General features: G+C 45.3%; 1 protein-coding gene across 1 annotated transcript in view; it reads right to left on the bottom strand.

Annotated features, from left to right (window-relative positions):
- Positions 1-16,544: 16,544 nt before the first annotated feature.
- The window catches only part of LOC144755728 (uncharacterized), a 41,965-nt gene continuing 41,187 nt past the window's right edge, over positions 16,545-17,322 (bottom strand). The window contains exon 3 of the transcript XR_013594961.1: positions 16,545-17,316. The gene's annotated coding sequence lies outside the window, so the exon portion shown is untranslated. The remainder of the gene's footprint in view (positions 17,317-17,322) is intronic.

Below are 17,322 nucleotides of genomic sequence, written 5' to 3'. Positions count from 1 at the left end.
CATATATGACAAGTATAGTAGAGGAATGTTAGATTTGGAAGAATTTCAATTTTTAAAGTCTCCTCATCCTTTGACTCCAACGTTCTATTATCTACCAATAGTACATAAAAAACGGTAGTCCCCCCCCACGGGCGTCCCATTATTTACTCACAGGGTAGTCTCACTGAGCATATGTCAATGCATATTGATCACTTTCTTTCTGAGTTTGTAGTTACTTTAAAATATTCCATTTGTGATACAAAAGATTATTTTTTTAGACAAATTGCCAATATTGTATGTGTATGTTCTAGATATAACTAGTTTATTTACAAGCATTTCACATTACAAACAGTCTCTCTTTCGCTTCCTGCCATACGTGTCTCATCTTCATAGTACATACCCACAAAAGCTGGTTATGTAATCAGCATATTGTCCATTTTGTAATGTCACAGCTCTTCACTGGCGGGTGGCAGGACGAGGAATAGAGGCTGTAATGTCATCACTTATGGGGCAGCGAATGACTACGTAACACAACTGATTAAATCAAAATGTTATGTGGCTCGCTCCCACTGAGGGATTTAGAATTGGTATTACAACTATTAAATAACGAGCACGGCATATGATTTGATGCGGTTTCATTATGGCTATTAAGATTGGATAGCACACCCTGAGCTGGCCGCTGCAGAATTTGTCCAATTCATTGTGAAGTAGTAGTCCTTGGGAGGAAATACAACGTATACATGATGTGTAACGGATAGATCTGTTTTTTACTCAAAACACTGAAAAAGGCACTATGTCCGAAACGCGTCTGTTGGATTGAATAAATTATGTCTGAAATCCGAAGAGTGCTCCGTTTCCCTGGTGGAGGCTGGGTGCTATATATATATAAATATATATATCATCATGCCCATGCTGTTTTTAAATAAAGGTTTTCTTGTTTGTCCCCGAAGTGGCCTCTTACCTTCCTGACTCGGATTGGTGGAACTTGGATTTCTCTGCGCGCCGGCCAGTGGCGTGAAAGGGGCCCCGTTCCTTTCAAGTGGCAGGAGTCTCTGGCATTAGCTGTTGCAGCTTGTTCTTTTATCCAAGACATTGGATCACTCCTGCCCACCTTTGTGTTGGACGCCGCCTGGGATGCTGCCAGGTGCAGCCTGTGACTTCACGGGGAGCCGTTTGCACTGTCAAGTCGACTCACAGCCCGGTGGATTTCTGCACACAGGTTGGGAGTGTTTAGGGGACCCAGGGAAGCCTTATGTTAATATTGCTGTCGTACACGCCGGTTGACGTCGCCGCATGAGTGTCTTGCAACACCGGGGCTTACTCCACGGCTCAGGCTAGCCGTACAAAATCCCAACAAGGTTGCCTGTGTACAGAGAGCCCACGAACAGGTAAATTCATTTGCCAAATTTATTGATGAAGGGAACTGCGAGGACCAGCCGCCATGCCTCACAAATGGCATGGAATGGAATAGGAGCCGATTGTTGAAGGATGACAATGAGCAGCGTGGACTCAAGCTTTGCCTCAACACCCACTGGGGACAATTAAGTTTATTTGAGGAAAACAAACGCTGCTGCTCACTGTAGAAACATTGTTGGCACTACATTAACCATCAGACCACAGCCGTGGTCACGCCCTCTAAGGCGGAGTATGAAGTACAAAGGTGTCATCATGAAAATGCTGCGTTGTTTGCTCCAGGCAGTCCTTGGCCTTTGAAGAAGTGTAAAGACACGAAACGTGTCGGCTGGACTCCGGCCAATTGAAATTTGTGAGGCATGGCGGCTGGTCCTCACACCCTTCATCAATAAATGTGGCAAATGAAATTACCTGTTAGTGGGCTCTCTGTACATATATATATATATATATATATATATATATATATATATATATATATATATATCGCACAACAATGATGATCCTCCACCGCAATGCGCGCTACTGTGGGTGCTCTGCATAGGGGCCGGATCCTGGCCCATATCACAATTTTACTCCAAAAAATGCGGCACACAGGCAGGAATATTCTATAAGAGTTCTTTATTCACTCGTACTCGGACCAACGCGTTTCAGCCTCAACAGGCTTTGTTTACGGTAAGTGAATAATTTTCTATGTCTACTATTTATCTCAGTTGGCAGTTAGGGTGCTTTCTGGGACTAGTAGTCTATCACATTACAATTGCACAATATGTATATATTTATGCATTAGGGACGCTGTTTTTGCATATATCATTAAGGTCAGATCATTTACTTCACTTAGTGTGCGGTGCTAAATTAATGCAAATCACATTCTTTCATCATTATTTACAGCCTTTGGTTTCAACGAAGTGAATGGGTGTAGTACCCCTACTCATCATTATCTAACCATTATCTCAACATGGTAATGCATTTGCAGATTGATTATTGCATTTCAAATAAAGCTTTCTCATAATTATCAAAAACTTGAAAGGCATTCACCACTTGATACACATTTTCGGATTCACATTTTCCAAATATAAAATTCGGAATTCTCTTTAGATAATAAAAAACGTTGTTTGCATATTCGTAACCAGGGTATAGTACCCCAACAGTGAATGGTTATTGTCTCAGCTAATAGTCCAAATCAATTCAATTTACTCAAGATGCACATAAAGCTCCTCATCAAAGTTCATCCCCCTCTGCATTTTGGTTTTAAGTTTAATGATCAATTTTGATTCAATTTGTCTTAATTTCCTTAACCGATTTCCACCTCTTTCATCTGCAGCCAACACAAAGATTCCATAATACGACATGGCTCTCCAATCACTGTTCTGACAGTTTCCCATGTGTTTGGCAGTGGCATAAGACATGTCTTTGTTTTTTACCGCCCTTATGTGCTCCAATATTCGTTTTTTAAGTGCACACGTTGTACTTCCAATGTATTTGGAACCGCATTTACATTGTACCACATATACTACATGAGTTGATACACATGAAATTTGTCCTTGAATACGTATTTTTCTGCCATTTGGTTCCTCATAACATGTTTTATTTTGACCAATTTTACAAGCTTTGCATGTATTGCATCTACGAAATCCATTGTGTTGCTCTGACAGCCAATTGCTTTTACTGGCTGTATGTTTTCCTTTAAAATGGCTCTGTATTAAACAATTTCTTAGAGATGTTGTTTTCCTGTAACTGATCAATGGTCCTTTTCCTGCCATTTTACCTATATCCGGATCTCCTGAAATAAGATGCCAATATTTCTGAATCTTATTTCGAATAATACCGCTCTCCTTGCTGAATGTCATCACAAATCGTGGTGGTCCATCACTCTCCTTCTCTTAAACTTGCGACGCAAGAATTGCTGTTCGATTTTTCTGATCTACTCTTTTTTTGCATTTCTTGAGGATCCTGTTGTTATATCCTCTTGATTTTAGGCGGTCTGAGGTTTCCATGATTTTTATTTCTGCATCACTCTCTTTGGTACAATTCCGCTTCATACGGATAAATTCACCATATGGTATACTGGATAGCACGGCTTGTGGGTGGAAACTAGTGCCATGCAAGATACTATTTGTGGCTGTCTTTTTTCTGAAAAGAGTCGTTTGAATTTGATCATTGTCTATATAAACAGTGAGGTCCAAGAAATCAATTTTCTTTTTGCTGATTGAATGCGTGAATTGTAATCCCACATCATTACTTTTCAGTTTGGCGAAGTAGGCGTCAAAGTCTGGTATTGATCCATTCCAAATTATAAATAGGTCGTCGATATAACGCACCCATAACATAATTTTATTCAGATCTTCCTGATTAGTGGGATCCCATGCTATAGTCTTTTCCCACCATCCCATAGTGACATTGGCATAATTTGGTGAGAATGCCATGCCCATTGATGTCCCACATTCTTGTTTGTATAGTTGATGGTTGAAAATAAACACATTATTTCTTAGACAAAGATCAATCATTTGCATCAGCATTTCTGTGTGCTTTTTCTGTTCCACATTCTGTTGTTTTAGAAAGTAGGCACAGGCATTGAGTCCTATCTCATGTTTGATCGAAGTGTATAGAGACACTACGTCATATATATATTACAGATAGTAGTCTAAACGCGTAAAGGCCAATGCTGTGTGAAGATTAGATAAACTTGTATTTTGTGCACCACAATTTGAGTAGTCTGTGTTACATGCATAGTGTGAAGTGCACTAAGGGATTGTTTGATTGATATATATATATCAATCACAAGAGATACTGTAATGTTTTTAAAGGCACAGTGCCATTTAAGGCAGAGTATTGGTTAGCAATGCCTCATAGTCCCTTTCCTTTTTAGTTTTAAAGAAAGGTTTTGGAGAGGTGGTTTCTTAAATTCAGCTGTTTTTCTTTGGATGAATTGTATTGATGTAATGGTTTTTAAAAGAAAAGTCAATGTTTATCTGGCCCTTTTTTACCTTTTCTTTAGGCTGCATACGTGTGTGTGTGTGTGTGTGTATATATATATATATATATATATATATATATATATACATACATATTACCTACTGGCGGTCGCCAGTAGGTAGTTATAGTTAGGATTGTTTTCCATAGGGAATCCGCAACATTCTATTGGGAATAACTTTGGCGCAGATTGAGGGATCTGCCTGTAATTTTCCTGAAATTTGCCTCGCGGTGGTCCGCTCCTTCCCTGAAAGTTTCGGGGGGATTCGTCAAGCGGGGCCGAGATAAAAGGGGGGTCCCAAAACGTGTTTTCCCCATGTTAATTTCCATAGGGCGGTTGGACTCACTTTTAGCCCGAACGGCTGAATGGATTTCCACCAAACTTGGCAAAATTGTAGGGACTGGTAGCCCGATGTGCCTTTGCTATGTCTCAAGATATGTGCTCCAGTGGATTTAGAGTAATTTAGGTTAAAAAAATATATATATCTATAGGCGCGCCCCGGTACGCGCACCGGGGCGCGCTCCAGCGCGCTACGCGAGTTCGCGAGCGGAAAGCTGATTGGCTCTCGGGTGTCTTGTCAACATTCCAAACAGTCCGGAGCGGCCGCCATCTTGTGTCTCGGTAGGATCGAGACACAGGAGGTGGCAAAAACAAAGGGGGAAATGACTAAAAGGGGTTAGGGTAGACCCCCCTGACCCCCTAGGTTTGATGTGGGGGCCATAAAAGGGCACCGCGGGGCAAACAAAAAATTTTTAAAAAAATCACGGGGGAGCGCACGGTACGCGCACCGGGGAGCGTACCGGGGAGCGTACCATGGAGAAAAAAGAATGACAGATTTTTAAAAAAATTTAGCTTTTTTTAGAAATTGGAGGTAGTTCTGAAAAGAACTTTTTTTTAAATATTTTTTTTTAACTTTTTTTAAACGATTTTATATTTTTTTTGGATGTTTTTCAGGGGAAAAACAAAAACAGGGATTCCAAAACTGCTCAACAGGAGCAAAAAATTGTGAAAAATTAGGGACGGGGAGGGCAGCGGTGTTCCTGTCTCTTTATAGCAATGAGTTCAACGCTCTGCTCCCCATAACAGAGCAGTTCATCACAGTCCACGCATAGAAATTTTATGCCTGCAAACACCGGCTGCACGTTAGGGACCATTCTTCCACGTGGTGTTCCTGAAGGTGTTGCTCCACCAGTGGAGGTGCTGCTGCCATCTCTTGGTAAATTCCGTGCCAGGTCCCTCACACTCTCCCTGGCATAGTTATTTGGGTGTTTTCTCTGGACATGCCTAATTAAATTGGCATTTCCAAAGCTATATTTCTTATTAGGATTGCCTCTGGATAAAATACTGCCACATATCTTGCAGGTTACCTTAGCAGCATTAACCTTTTTTTTTCCTTCAGGGATGTCAAAAAATTTCCAAATGAAGTGGTCCTTTGTTTTGTGGTGAGGAGGGTCCTCAGGCAAAAAACCATCAGAATCACTGCTGGATGACTCCCTTGCAGCCATTGCTGTAGATCAGGAAACTTTGAGAAGCAGATAATGCACAGAACACCTCTTGCTCTCTCCAAGTACAAAGCAATAGTGAGAGAAATGGGTGGGTTTCTCAATATTTGGAAAAAAAAATGTTCTGAACCAATGAAAAGTGTTATTTTAAAGTCACATGGCTTGACGCGCTTACGCTACGCGCCCTGGGGCGCGTCCCGGGGCGTGTAAGCGCATCGGGGCGCTTATGTTGCGCGATCGTATACGCTCGGGCGCTTGCGGGAGCACTTACGCGGTGCGTCATAAGACGCATCTCGCGGCTACGCGATACGTGTCTTATGACGCAAGGCGTCGCGGATACGCGATACGTCACGATGATGTTTTCGTTCGCGGCAATGGCGCTAACGGGACGCTCCCCGGTATAACAATGCGCTCACCGGTGAGCGCATCGGTACGCGCCCCGGGAGCGCTCCGAGGCAAAAAAATAAATAAATAAATAAATAAACATAAAGAAAATAGTATTACATAATTATACAATATAAAATTCAATGAAAAAAATATTACATTTCGTACCTATCGAGATTTGCTATTAAAAAACCGATGACATTCACTGAAAAAACCATAGGTTTCACACCAGTTATAGTTAGGAATTAGCATTTAAAAAACCTATTAAATTCACTGAAAAAACCATAGGTTTCACACCAGTTATAGTTAGCTGGAAATTTTACTCGCATAAAACCATTGAAATTCCCACGTTATAGTTAGTTGGACTCACTATAACTTGCGCGTGCAATGCACTGCTGATGACGTCACATATTACATCACTCATGACATGGTCAGTGACATCACTCATGACATCACTGATGACACCATCCTTGTGACACAGTGACAGACCTCCTTTCACTGTAATGTAACCCTTGAAATACATATTCAAAAAAAGAAACAAAAATGTTCAAAGAAATCGAGATACCCATACCAGTTACAACAACCAATTCAGTAATTCCACCATCTATATACACATCCACTCATTCACCAACAGTTCTATATAGTCACTCATACATATACTCACTCATCATATGTAGTGATACACTTATACATCCTGTTACACACCGACAGTCATCCAAAAGTTACTCTCACACATACTCACACATGCAAGTAAACTATTGAACATCCATTTATTTGCATATATAGCTATACACACACTACCACTTACACATACTTACTCTCTTAAACAATCACTTATAGAAAAACATACTTATTTAAACAGGAACTCTTACAATCTCTTACTCTCACATATACTCACTTATGTACATTAATATTCACATATACTAGATTAAAACATATGTAGTTACTGATAATCACACTAGTGACACAGTCATTCACTCACTAACACACATATACACACTCATCCACCCATACAGTCCTGCACATATGCTGTTTTCAAAACACATACAAACAGAGAGTCAGTCATTCATGCATCTATGTGCTAAGTAATACCCCCACCAAACCATACAGATACTCATACAGATACTAAAACAAAAAAAACTTCTAACCCATATACATACACATGTAGCTACTCACCAAACCATGGAGCCACTTATACATAAAGTGAAACACTAATACATAAATTTAAATATTTAAACATTACTCACTAATATATGTATTCAATAAGATACACTTAATAAGCCAGTTAACCAATCAATTTTTTATGAAAAAAACATCCCTTTAGACACTTATTTAAACATTTATTCTTCCATCAACTTTTACATATACATATATAACACATAATTATTTTAAAAAAAATACACACATTCACTGGATGGTGTCATCAGTGATGTCATGAGTGATGTCACTGACCATGTTATGAGTGATGTAATATGTGACGTCATCAGCAGTGCATTGCACGCGCAAGTTATAGTGAGTCCAACTAACTATAACGTGGGAATTTCAATGGTTTTATGCGAGTAAAATTTCCAGCTAACTATAACTGGTGTGAAACCTATGGTTTTTTCAGTGAATATCATGTATGTTTTTTGTCTGTTCCTTATTGTTTTCCTTTTTTTCTTTACTTCCTTTTTCCGTAGAATCATCAAAAGAAAATGTACAAAATTTCAACTTAACTGTCATTGGTTCACTTTCCCACTCTCCTCTTTGGATTACATTTCTTTATTACTTAATACTTCTTTTCCAATCTGATAGTCCTTCTGAAAGGACAGGTTTTCTTAAGGCATTCCTAGAAGTCTGCTCTGTAAAGACCCTCAAGCCCCTCCCTATGTCCTCTCTCCTGTGCCTGTGTCCATGTCATCAAACGTATACCTACCTGAAATAGCCTCGGCCCTCCAGGAAACAGCTGGTGTCTATTGTCTTGGGCTGTACCAGGTAATTCTGCTGTTGGGTTCCCTCTGTCTATTCGTCATTGTCACGGCTGCTTGGATGGGTATCCTCATGTGTTTCCCCTGCTGTCAGGTTGCGCTGCATTCCTCTCCCGTACCGGGATAAACCTAGGATTCTATGTCAGGAGCGAAGGCAAGGATTATGCATTTCTTTCTTCACTTTATTAAATCAGGAGCCTTTAAATAACATGCTTAAGAAAAAAACAATCATAATCCAGTCCGATGTATATAAATGTGTGACGTCCCTTCCTGTTCCTCTTCTTCACTGGAGGAAGTTAACCTTGAATGCCTGTCCTATTCGAATTTCTGATCATTACCTGCAACAGAGAGTTAACCCACATTATCCAATCCTTTGTAACATTTTATAACAGTCTTTGTCACAACTATGATTCCATCTATGAAATCTTGAGAGAAACATCTGAACCGACTCCATAGACATACATTAACATATTGAAATGTATTATTAACTTTACTTACTAATAACTAGGTACAATAGGGAGGGTCGGGAGATCATTCCATGATGCCGCCCGGTGGGATACTACTCGCCTTCTTGTCCCTAATAGAATTGAAACTTTACTTCTCGTTAGCTAGGACATTTTTCATTCTATGTCAGGACCGGAAGCAAGGATTATGCATGTTCAAAGCTTACTTAGCACCAGAGCTGTGGCCTCTAAAATGGGTTTGAAGTAAATAGTCGACTCGGATGACCAGTTTGCAGCACTCATAAAATCCTCTAGTCTGTCACCTACCTGCATGCTTTTAGACTCCCTGGCCACCCTTGTGGAATGAGCCCCAAACATTTGTACATCCACACCGGCTTCCGCCATAGTCCACCACACCCACCTGGCAATGAAAGGTGATGATACCGTCTTAAACAGTTTCTGCATGGCAATTAGAAATTGCCTCTCACCTGCAAGTCTGATATCGGCTGTCATCTCTTCATATGCCTTAATGCATCTGACCACACATAACTTAGGGTTTTCCGAAAAAGCAGGATAAGATACCGATCTGGAATCAGTCTTAGTTCCTCTAGATATGGTAAATGTGACCCCTTCTGTTGGAAAACCGCAAGTGGAAATATCTAATATATGTTTTTTAAAGGATGCTGATTTAAAAAGTGAAGAAAGAACTGCATAATCCTCGCATCCTTGTCCTTAATAGAATTGAACCTTTATTTCTCATTAGCTAGGAAATTTTTCATACTACCTTACTCTTGTCATGCTCTTCCGTGCATTGTGTTTGTTTAGGCTCCTCCTCCCCACCTACTTTTCGCTCTTCTGGTTTTAAATCATGTAGGGAAAGAAGCGGGAATCTTTCTTTAGTGTTTGTCCATGTTAGTTTTGTTGTTGTGTCTGTCGTTTGTTTTTACAGTTTTGTTTGTTTCTTTTTTAGGAGGAGGTATCTCTCACCTGGCCTTAAGGAGCAGTTTTTCAGACAAGTAGTGAGGTCAATTTATAAAGAAATTAGGATTTACAAAATAATTGGTGAAGGTTTGTACGAATATACCAGAAGTGAATAGAAACCGGAGAGCAAGGGAAAAAGCATATCTTTCTATTAATGGGTATTATTTATGCATGTTTATTTGTAGAACGAAAATGGTGACACCCCAAAACAAACTGGCTGTTTTTGTACTAAATAAAATTAGTGCCCAACTTAATGGCATTTATCCTTTGAAAATACGGAGAACTAAAGTTTTATTTGGCCCTGCAAAGATATATCAAGCAGGTTATGTGGATATTTTCTGGAGGCACATAATTCACATACTGTTTCTCCATTTTTCCCATCATTTCATGAACCCACTCAGCTGTTGTACTAAGATTTCATCCTCGGACCTGCATTTTTATATGCACTGCTGTGCTGAAAACAGATTACTGTTGAAAGCAAATGGCAAGTATGTGGTAATATGTTCCATGCAAAAACCAAAATGTGCATTTAGGTGGATGTACTATGTGTGTTAAATGTTGTTCAAAAGGGACATTTCCAATGGGCAGCTCTTAAAGCACGCATTTTACCTTCTAACGTCCAATAGCAGAAATATTTAATGTTCATTGTTGAGTGTTTTAGCATGGTACAACAATTATTGGGATTAAGGAGGGGCCTGGACAATTTATATTTTTTTACTCAATGAAGGATTGGCATAAAAGCATTTGAAGACCATTGCTGTATAGTGACTGGGCAACCCATTAGGTAACTGGCAACATGGATACAAACTAATAGTTCTTACTTTTCATATGCGGAGTTACAAAGTTTTTGACTGGATGTTTGTTTGCTGTAATGTACATCTCCCTCCTACACACCATTGTCAACTTCTCCCTTACTCAAGGCAACTTCCCAGAAACTCTACAAAGAGCAAGATCCTCCCACCCTTAAAGAAACCTACACTAGATAATGATGACCTTCACAACTACCGGCTCATCACTTACCTACCATTCATTGTAAAAATCATTGAAAAAGAAATCTACGTTGAAACCCAAGACCATAGTAATGCTAATCCTCTCCAGCACTGTGACCAATATGGCTTCAGATTACGTCGCAGCGCCAGCATGCAGATCACTACCTTACACTTCGTAGATTATGCCCTCCTGACCACGGATGAAGATGACCCCTGCCTCCTAATATTGCTGGACCTCTCAGCTGCCTTTGACAGAGTCAACACTCCAACCCTCATTCGCACCTTGGAGTCCTCGAATAAGATTCATTGGCAATGTCACATCTGCAAAGTCAATTGGACAGCAACCTTGAGGGAACACATTGCCAAAAAAAGCAAACAACCTAGTACAAGCTACCAATGGGGGTGGGGTCGCACACTACTCATACACCGGCGGTGTCGCCCCTAAGGACTCTGATCAATGTAGTAAAGTGTTCGCGATGCATCATCTTTCGATCTTCTGCTATCTTCGCTGTCTTCGCCATCCCTGGACACGTGTTTCGGGTATCACCCCTCGTCAGCAGGGATAGGCCGTGTACTGGGGTTGCCGATGGCTGCCAATATCTGCCAGGTATAGTACCACTCAGGCGCGTAGGTGCGGGATCCCAGGCTCGTCAGCCCACTGCTCACGGGAGCTTTAAAGTTACCAATGGGGGTGGGGTCACACACTACTCACACACCGGCGGTGTCGCCCCTAAGGACTCTGATCAATGTAATAAAGTGTTTGCGATGCATCATCTTTCGATCTTCTGCTATCTTCGCTGTCTTCGCCATCCCTGGACACGTGTTTCGGGGTATCACCCCTCGTCAGCAGGGATAGGCCGTGTACTGGGGTTGCCGATGGCTGCCAATATCTGCCAGGTATAGTACCACTCAGGCGCGTAGGTGCGGGATCCCAGGCTCGTCAGCCCACTGCTCACGGGAGCTTTAAAGTTACCAATGGGGGTGGGGTCGCACACTACTCACACACCGGCGGTGTCGCCCCTAAGGACTCTGATCAATGTAGTAAAGTGTTCGCGATGCATCATCTTTCGATCTTCTGCTATCTTCGCCATCCCTGGACACGTGTTTCGGGGTATCACCCCTCGTCAGCAGGGATAGGCCGTGTACTGGCGTTGCCGATGGCTGCCAATATCTACCAGGTATAGTACCACTCAGGCGCGTAGGTGCGGGATCCCAGGCTCGTCAGCCCACTGCTCACGGGAGCTTTAAAGTTACCAATGGGGGTGGGGTCGCACACTACTCACACACCGGCGGTGTCGCGCCTAAGGACTCTGATCAATGTAATAAAGTGTTCGCGATGCATCATCTTTCGATCTTCTGCTATCTTCGCTGTCTTCGCCATCCCTGGACACGTGTTTCGGGGTATCACCCCTCGTCAGCAGGGATAGGCCGTGTACTGGGGTTGCCGATGGCTGCCAATATCTGCCAGGTATAGTACCACTCAGGCGCGTAGGTGCGGGATCCCAGGCTCGTCAGCCCACTGCTCACGGGAGCTTTAAAGTTACCAATGGGGGTGGGGTCGCACACTACTCACACACCGGCGGTGTCGCCCCTAAGGACTCTGATCAATGTAGTAAAGTGTTTGCGATGTATCATCTTTCGATCTTCTGCTATCTTCGCTGTCTTCGCCTTCCCTGGACACGTGTTTCGGGGTATCACCCCTCGTCAGCAGGGATAGGCCGTGTACTGGGGTTGCCGATGGCTGCCAATATCTGCCAGGTATAGTACCACTCAGGCGCGTAGGTGCGGGATCCCAGGCTCGTCAGCCCACTGCTCACGGGAGCTTTAAATTTACCAATGGGGGTGGGGTCGCACACTACTCACACACCGGCGGTGTCGCCCCTAAGGACTCTGATCAATGTAGTAAAGTGTTCGCGATGCATCATCTTTCGATCTTCTGCTATCTTCGCTGTCTTCGCCATCCCTGGACACGTGTTTCGGGGTATCACCCCTCGTCAGCAGGGATAGGCCGTGTACTGGGGTTGCCGATGGCTGCCAATATCTGCCAGGTATAGTACCACTCAGGCACGTAGGTGCGGGATCCCAGGCTCGTCAGCCCACTGCTCACGGGAGCTTTAAAGTTACCAATGGGGGTGGGGTCGCACACTACTCACACACCGGCAGTGTCGCCCCTAAGGACTCTGATCAATGTAGTAAAGTGTTCGCGATGCATCATCTTTCGATCTTCTGCTATCTTCGCTGTCTTCGCCATCCCTGGACACGTGTTTCAGGGTATCACCCCTCGTCAGCAGGGATAGGCCATGTACTGGGGTTGCCGATGGCTGCCAATATCTGCCAGGTATAGTACCACTCAGGCGCGTAGGTGCGGGATCCCAGGCTCGTCAGCCCACTGCTCACGGGAGCTTTAAAGTTACCAATGGGGGTGGGGTCGCACACTACTCACACACCGGTGGTGTCGCCCCTAAGGACTCTGATACTTAGTGGTACTAAACCTGGCAATATTTGGCAGCCACCGGCAACCCCAGAACACGGCCTAATCCCTGCTGATGAGGGGTAAATACCACGAAACACGTGTCCAGGGATGCGAAGATAGAGAAGATAGCAGAGAATCGAAAGAAGGTGCATCACGGAACACAAACTACACTTACCACAGTCCTTAGGGGCGATCCCGCTGGTGTGTGAGTAGTGTGCGACCCCACCCCCAATTGTAATGTTAAAGCTCCCTCGAGCAGTTGGCTGACGAGCCTGGGACCCCGCACCTGCGCGCCTGAGTGGTACTAAACCTGGCAATATTTGGCAGCCACCGGCAACCCCAGAATACGGCCTAATCCCTGCTGATGAGGGGTAAATGTCCCGAAACACGTGTCCATGGATGGCGAAGATAGAGAAGATAGCAGAGAATCGAAAGAAGGTGCATCGCGGAACACGAACTACACTTACCACAGTCCTTAGGGGCGATCCCGCTGGTGTGTGAGTAGTGTGCGACCCCACCCCCAATTGTAATGTTAAAGCTCCCTCGAGCAGTTGGCTGACGAGCCTGGGACCCCGCACCTGCGCGCCTGAGTGGAACTAAACCTGGCAATATTTGGCAGCCACCGGCAACCCCAGAACACGGCCTAATCCCTGCTGATGAGGGGTAAATACCCCGAAACAGGTGTCCAGGGATGGCGACGATTGAGAAGATAGCAGAGAATCGAAAGAAGATGCATCGCGGAACACGAACTACACTTACCACAGTCCTTAGGGGCGATCCCGCTGGTGTGTGAGTAGTGTGCGACCCCACCCCCAATTGTAATGTTAAAGCTCCCTCGAGCAGTTGGCTGACGAGCCTGGGACCCCGCACCTGCGCGCCTGAGTGGTACTAAACCTGGCAATATTTAGCAGCCACCGGCAACCCCAGAACACAGCCTAATCCCTGCTGATGAGGGGTAAATACCCCGAAACACGTGTCCAGGGATGGCGAAGATAGAGAAGATAGCAGAGAATCGAAAGAAGATGCATCGCGGAACACGAACTACACTTACCACAGTACTTAGGGGCGATCCCGCTGGTGTGTGAGTAGTGTGCGACCCCACCCCCAATTGTAATGTTACAGCTCCCTCGAGCAGTTGGCTGACGAGCCTGGGACCCCGCACCTGCGCGCCTGAGTGGTACTAAACCTGGCAATATTTGGCAGCCACCGGCAACCCCAGAACACGGCCTAATCCCTGCTAATGAGGGGTAAATACCCCGAAACACGTGTCCAGGGATGGCGAAGATAGAGGAGATAGCAGAGAATCGAAAGAAGATGCATCGCGGAACACAAACTAAACTTACCACAGTCCTTAGGGGCGATCCCGCTGGTGTGTGAGTAGTGTGCGACCCCACACCCAATTGAAATGTTAAAGCTCCCTCGAGCAGTTGGCTGACGAGCCTGGGACCCCGCACCTGCGCGCCTGAGTGGTACTAAACCTGGCAATATTTGGCAGCCACCGGCAACCCCAGAACAGGGCCTAATCCCTGCTGGTGAGGGGTAAATACCCCGAAACACGTGTCCAGGGATGGCGAAGATAGAGAAGATAGCAGAGAATCGAAAGAAGATGCATCGCGGAACACAAACTACACTTACCACAGTCCTTAGGGGCGATCCCGCTGGTGTGTGAGTAGTGTGCGACCCCACCCCCAATTGTAATGTTAAAGCTCCCTCGAGCAGTTGGCTGACGAGCCTGGGACCCCGCACCTGCGCGCCTGAGTGGTACTAAACCTGGCAATATTTGGCAGCCACCGGCAACCCCAGAACACGGCCTAATCCCTGCTGATGAGGGGTAAATACCCCGAAACACGTGTCCAGGGATGGTGAAGATAGCAGAGAATCGAAAGAAGATGATTCGCGGAACACGAACTACACTTACCACAGTCCTTAGGGGCGATCCCGCTGGTGTGTGAGTAGTGTGCGACCCCACCCCCAATTGTAATGTTAAAGCTCCCTCGAGCAGTTGGCTGACGAGCCTGGGACCCCGCACCTGCGCGCCTGAGTGGTACTAAACCTGGCAATATTTGGCAGCCACCGGCAACCCCAGAACACGGCCTAATCCCTGCTGATGAGGGGTAAATACCCCGAAACACGTGTCCAGGGATGGCGAAGATAGAGAAGATAGCACAGAATCGAAAGAAGATGCATCGCGGAACACAAACTACACTTACCACAGTCCTTAGGGGCGATCCCGCTGGTGTGTCAGTAGTGTGCGACCCCACCCCCAATTGTAATGTTAAAGCTCCCTCGAGCAGTTGGCTGACGAGACTGGGACCCCGCACCTGCGCGCCTGAGTGGTACTAAACCTGGCAATATTTGGCAGCCACCGGCAACCCCAGAACACGGCCTAATCCCTGCTGATGATGGGTAAATACCCCGAAACACGTGTCCAGGGATGGCGAAGATAGAGAAGATAGCAGAGAATCGAAAGAAGATGCATCGCGGAACACGAACTACACTTACCACAGTTCTTAGGGGCGATCCCGCTGGTGTGTGAGTAGTGTGCGACCCCACCCCCAATTGTAATGTTAAAGCTCCCTCGAGCAGTTGGCTGACGAGCCTGGGACCCCGCACCTGCGCGCCTGAGTGGTACTAAACCTGGCAATATTTGGCAGCCACCGGCAACCCCAGAACACAGCCTAATCCCTGCTGATGAGGGGTAAATACCCCGAAACACGTGTCCAGGGATGGCGAAGATAGAGAAGATAGCAGAGAATTGAAAGAAGATGCATCGCAGAACACAAACTACACTTACCACAGTCCTTAGGGGCGATCCCGCTGGTGTGTGAGTAGTGTGCGACCCCACCCCAATTGTAACCAAGTACAAGCTCTTTCTTCTAAACAAAGTGAAGTTGTTTCTTCCAGAAAACGACTTCAGAACCTGCTATTCAAGCCCTTGTAGACGTCTGTGAAGATGGTGGCCATGTCCTACTGCACGACCTCCAAGACTCCACACTGGCGCCCCTTAGGGGCATCAAATACACCCCAGCACGTCTCATCCAAGGTCTGATGAAATATGATCACATCATGCCTAATTTGATGGTACTCTATTGGCTCCCCTTGTCCATCTGCACCATCTTCAAAACCAGTTGCATTATTTACAAAGCCATCACAGCCAACACCGCTTATCGTGCAGACAAGCTCACCATCAGGGGTGGCTCTCAAGAGACCCACAGCCAAAATACTAGCCAGCTGAGACTAAGAAGTGTAAAAAAAAGAGAAACGAGGAGACAGGCCTTATACATTTATGCATTCAGGTTCTGTCACAATATCCATATTCCCGATGCTTATCCAATTAAGGAAAGATTTGAAGACGCGCCTCTTTAAAGAACACTATATCACTGTTGTCGTGGGGGTTTTGCGGGCCGGAATGACAGGCGTGGAGGCCGTATATAGTGGGCTATGTCTTTTTATTTTGTTCGTGCACAAGGTCAAGAAGAGGCGAATATACTGATAGGGGTAGTTCCAATGGGGAAGGTGCTTGGTTGAGGGTCCCAAATGACAGCTCCTGGATGTAGGCGGTAACTCTGTTGGAGGGGCGCCGTACACCAGGTCGGTTCGGCTTCTTCCTCGGCTGGTGGTTCCTCGGTGGGGGTTTGAGGAGAGATAGAAAAAAGGGACGTTAATCTGACCGTTCCTAACGGTATGAGCACCTCTCACCGTCACCAGGAGTGCAGAAGGGAAAGCGGACAGTGAGGGAGGTAAGGGGAGGGAAACGATCCAGTCGGGAAGGAGAGGAGAGTGCCGGAAGATAGAGTCAGTGCGAGGAATATTGTACAAGTGCCGGTGTGGGCGAAGGGTGGCTTTACAATATATACAGTGCTTAGTGAGACCAAAGGGGGCCAGTGTCAGCTTTACGCTAGGGCTTTGCACAATTTAAATACACAGGAGGAGTCGGTACTCACATGCCCCCGCCGTAACTCTCCTGCGAGTTACGGCCGCTCTCCAGCGTCCTCCAAAGGACTCCACCAGTCCTCCGTCCAGACCTCGTCGTCTTCTCCTTCTTCGTTCTGCTTCTCCGGGGTGCCGCCGTCCGTCTTCTGCCACGAGTCGAACTCTCTGCACAACACGCCGTCTTCGCTTCCTGCTTTTTCTTCCTCCATCGTCGGGTAGGGGGAGGGACTTCCGGGGTCACTCGGGAGTCCTTCCGGTTGATCGTCCTTCCGGCTCGGGTCCTGCAA

The sequence above is a fragment of the Lissotriton helveticus genome, chromosome 5_1 (genome assembly GCF_964261635.1).
Source record: "Lissotriton helveticus chromosome 5_1, aLisHel1.1, whole genome shotgun sequence".
Classification (NCBI taxonomy): domain Eukaryota; kingdom Metazoa; phylum Chordata; class Amphibia; order Caudata; family Salamandridae; genus Lissotriton; species Lissotriton helveticus.
The sequence above is the reverse complement of the archived record's forward strand: the minus strand, read 5'-3'. Positions and strand labels throughout refer to the sequence as shown.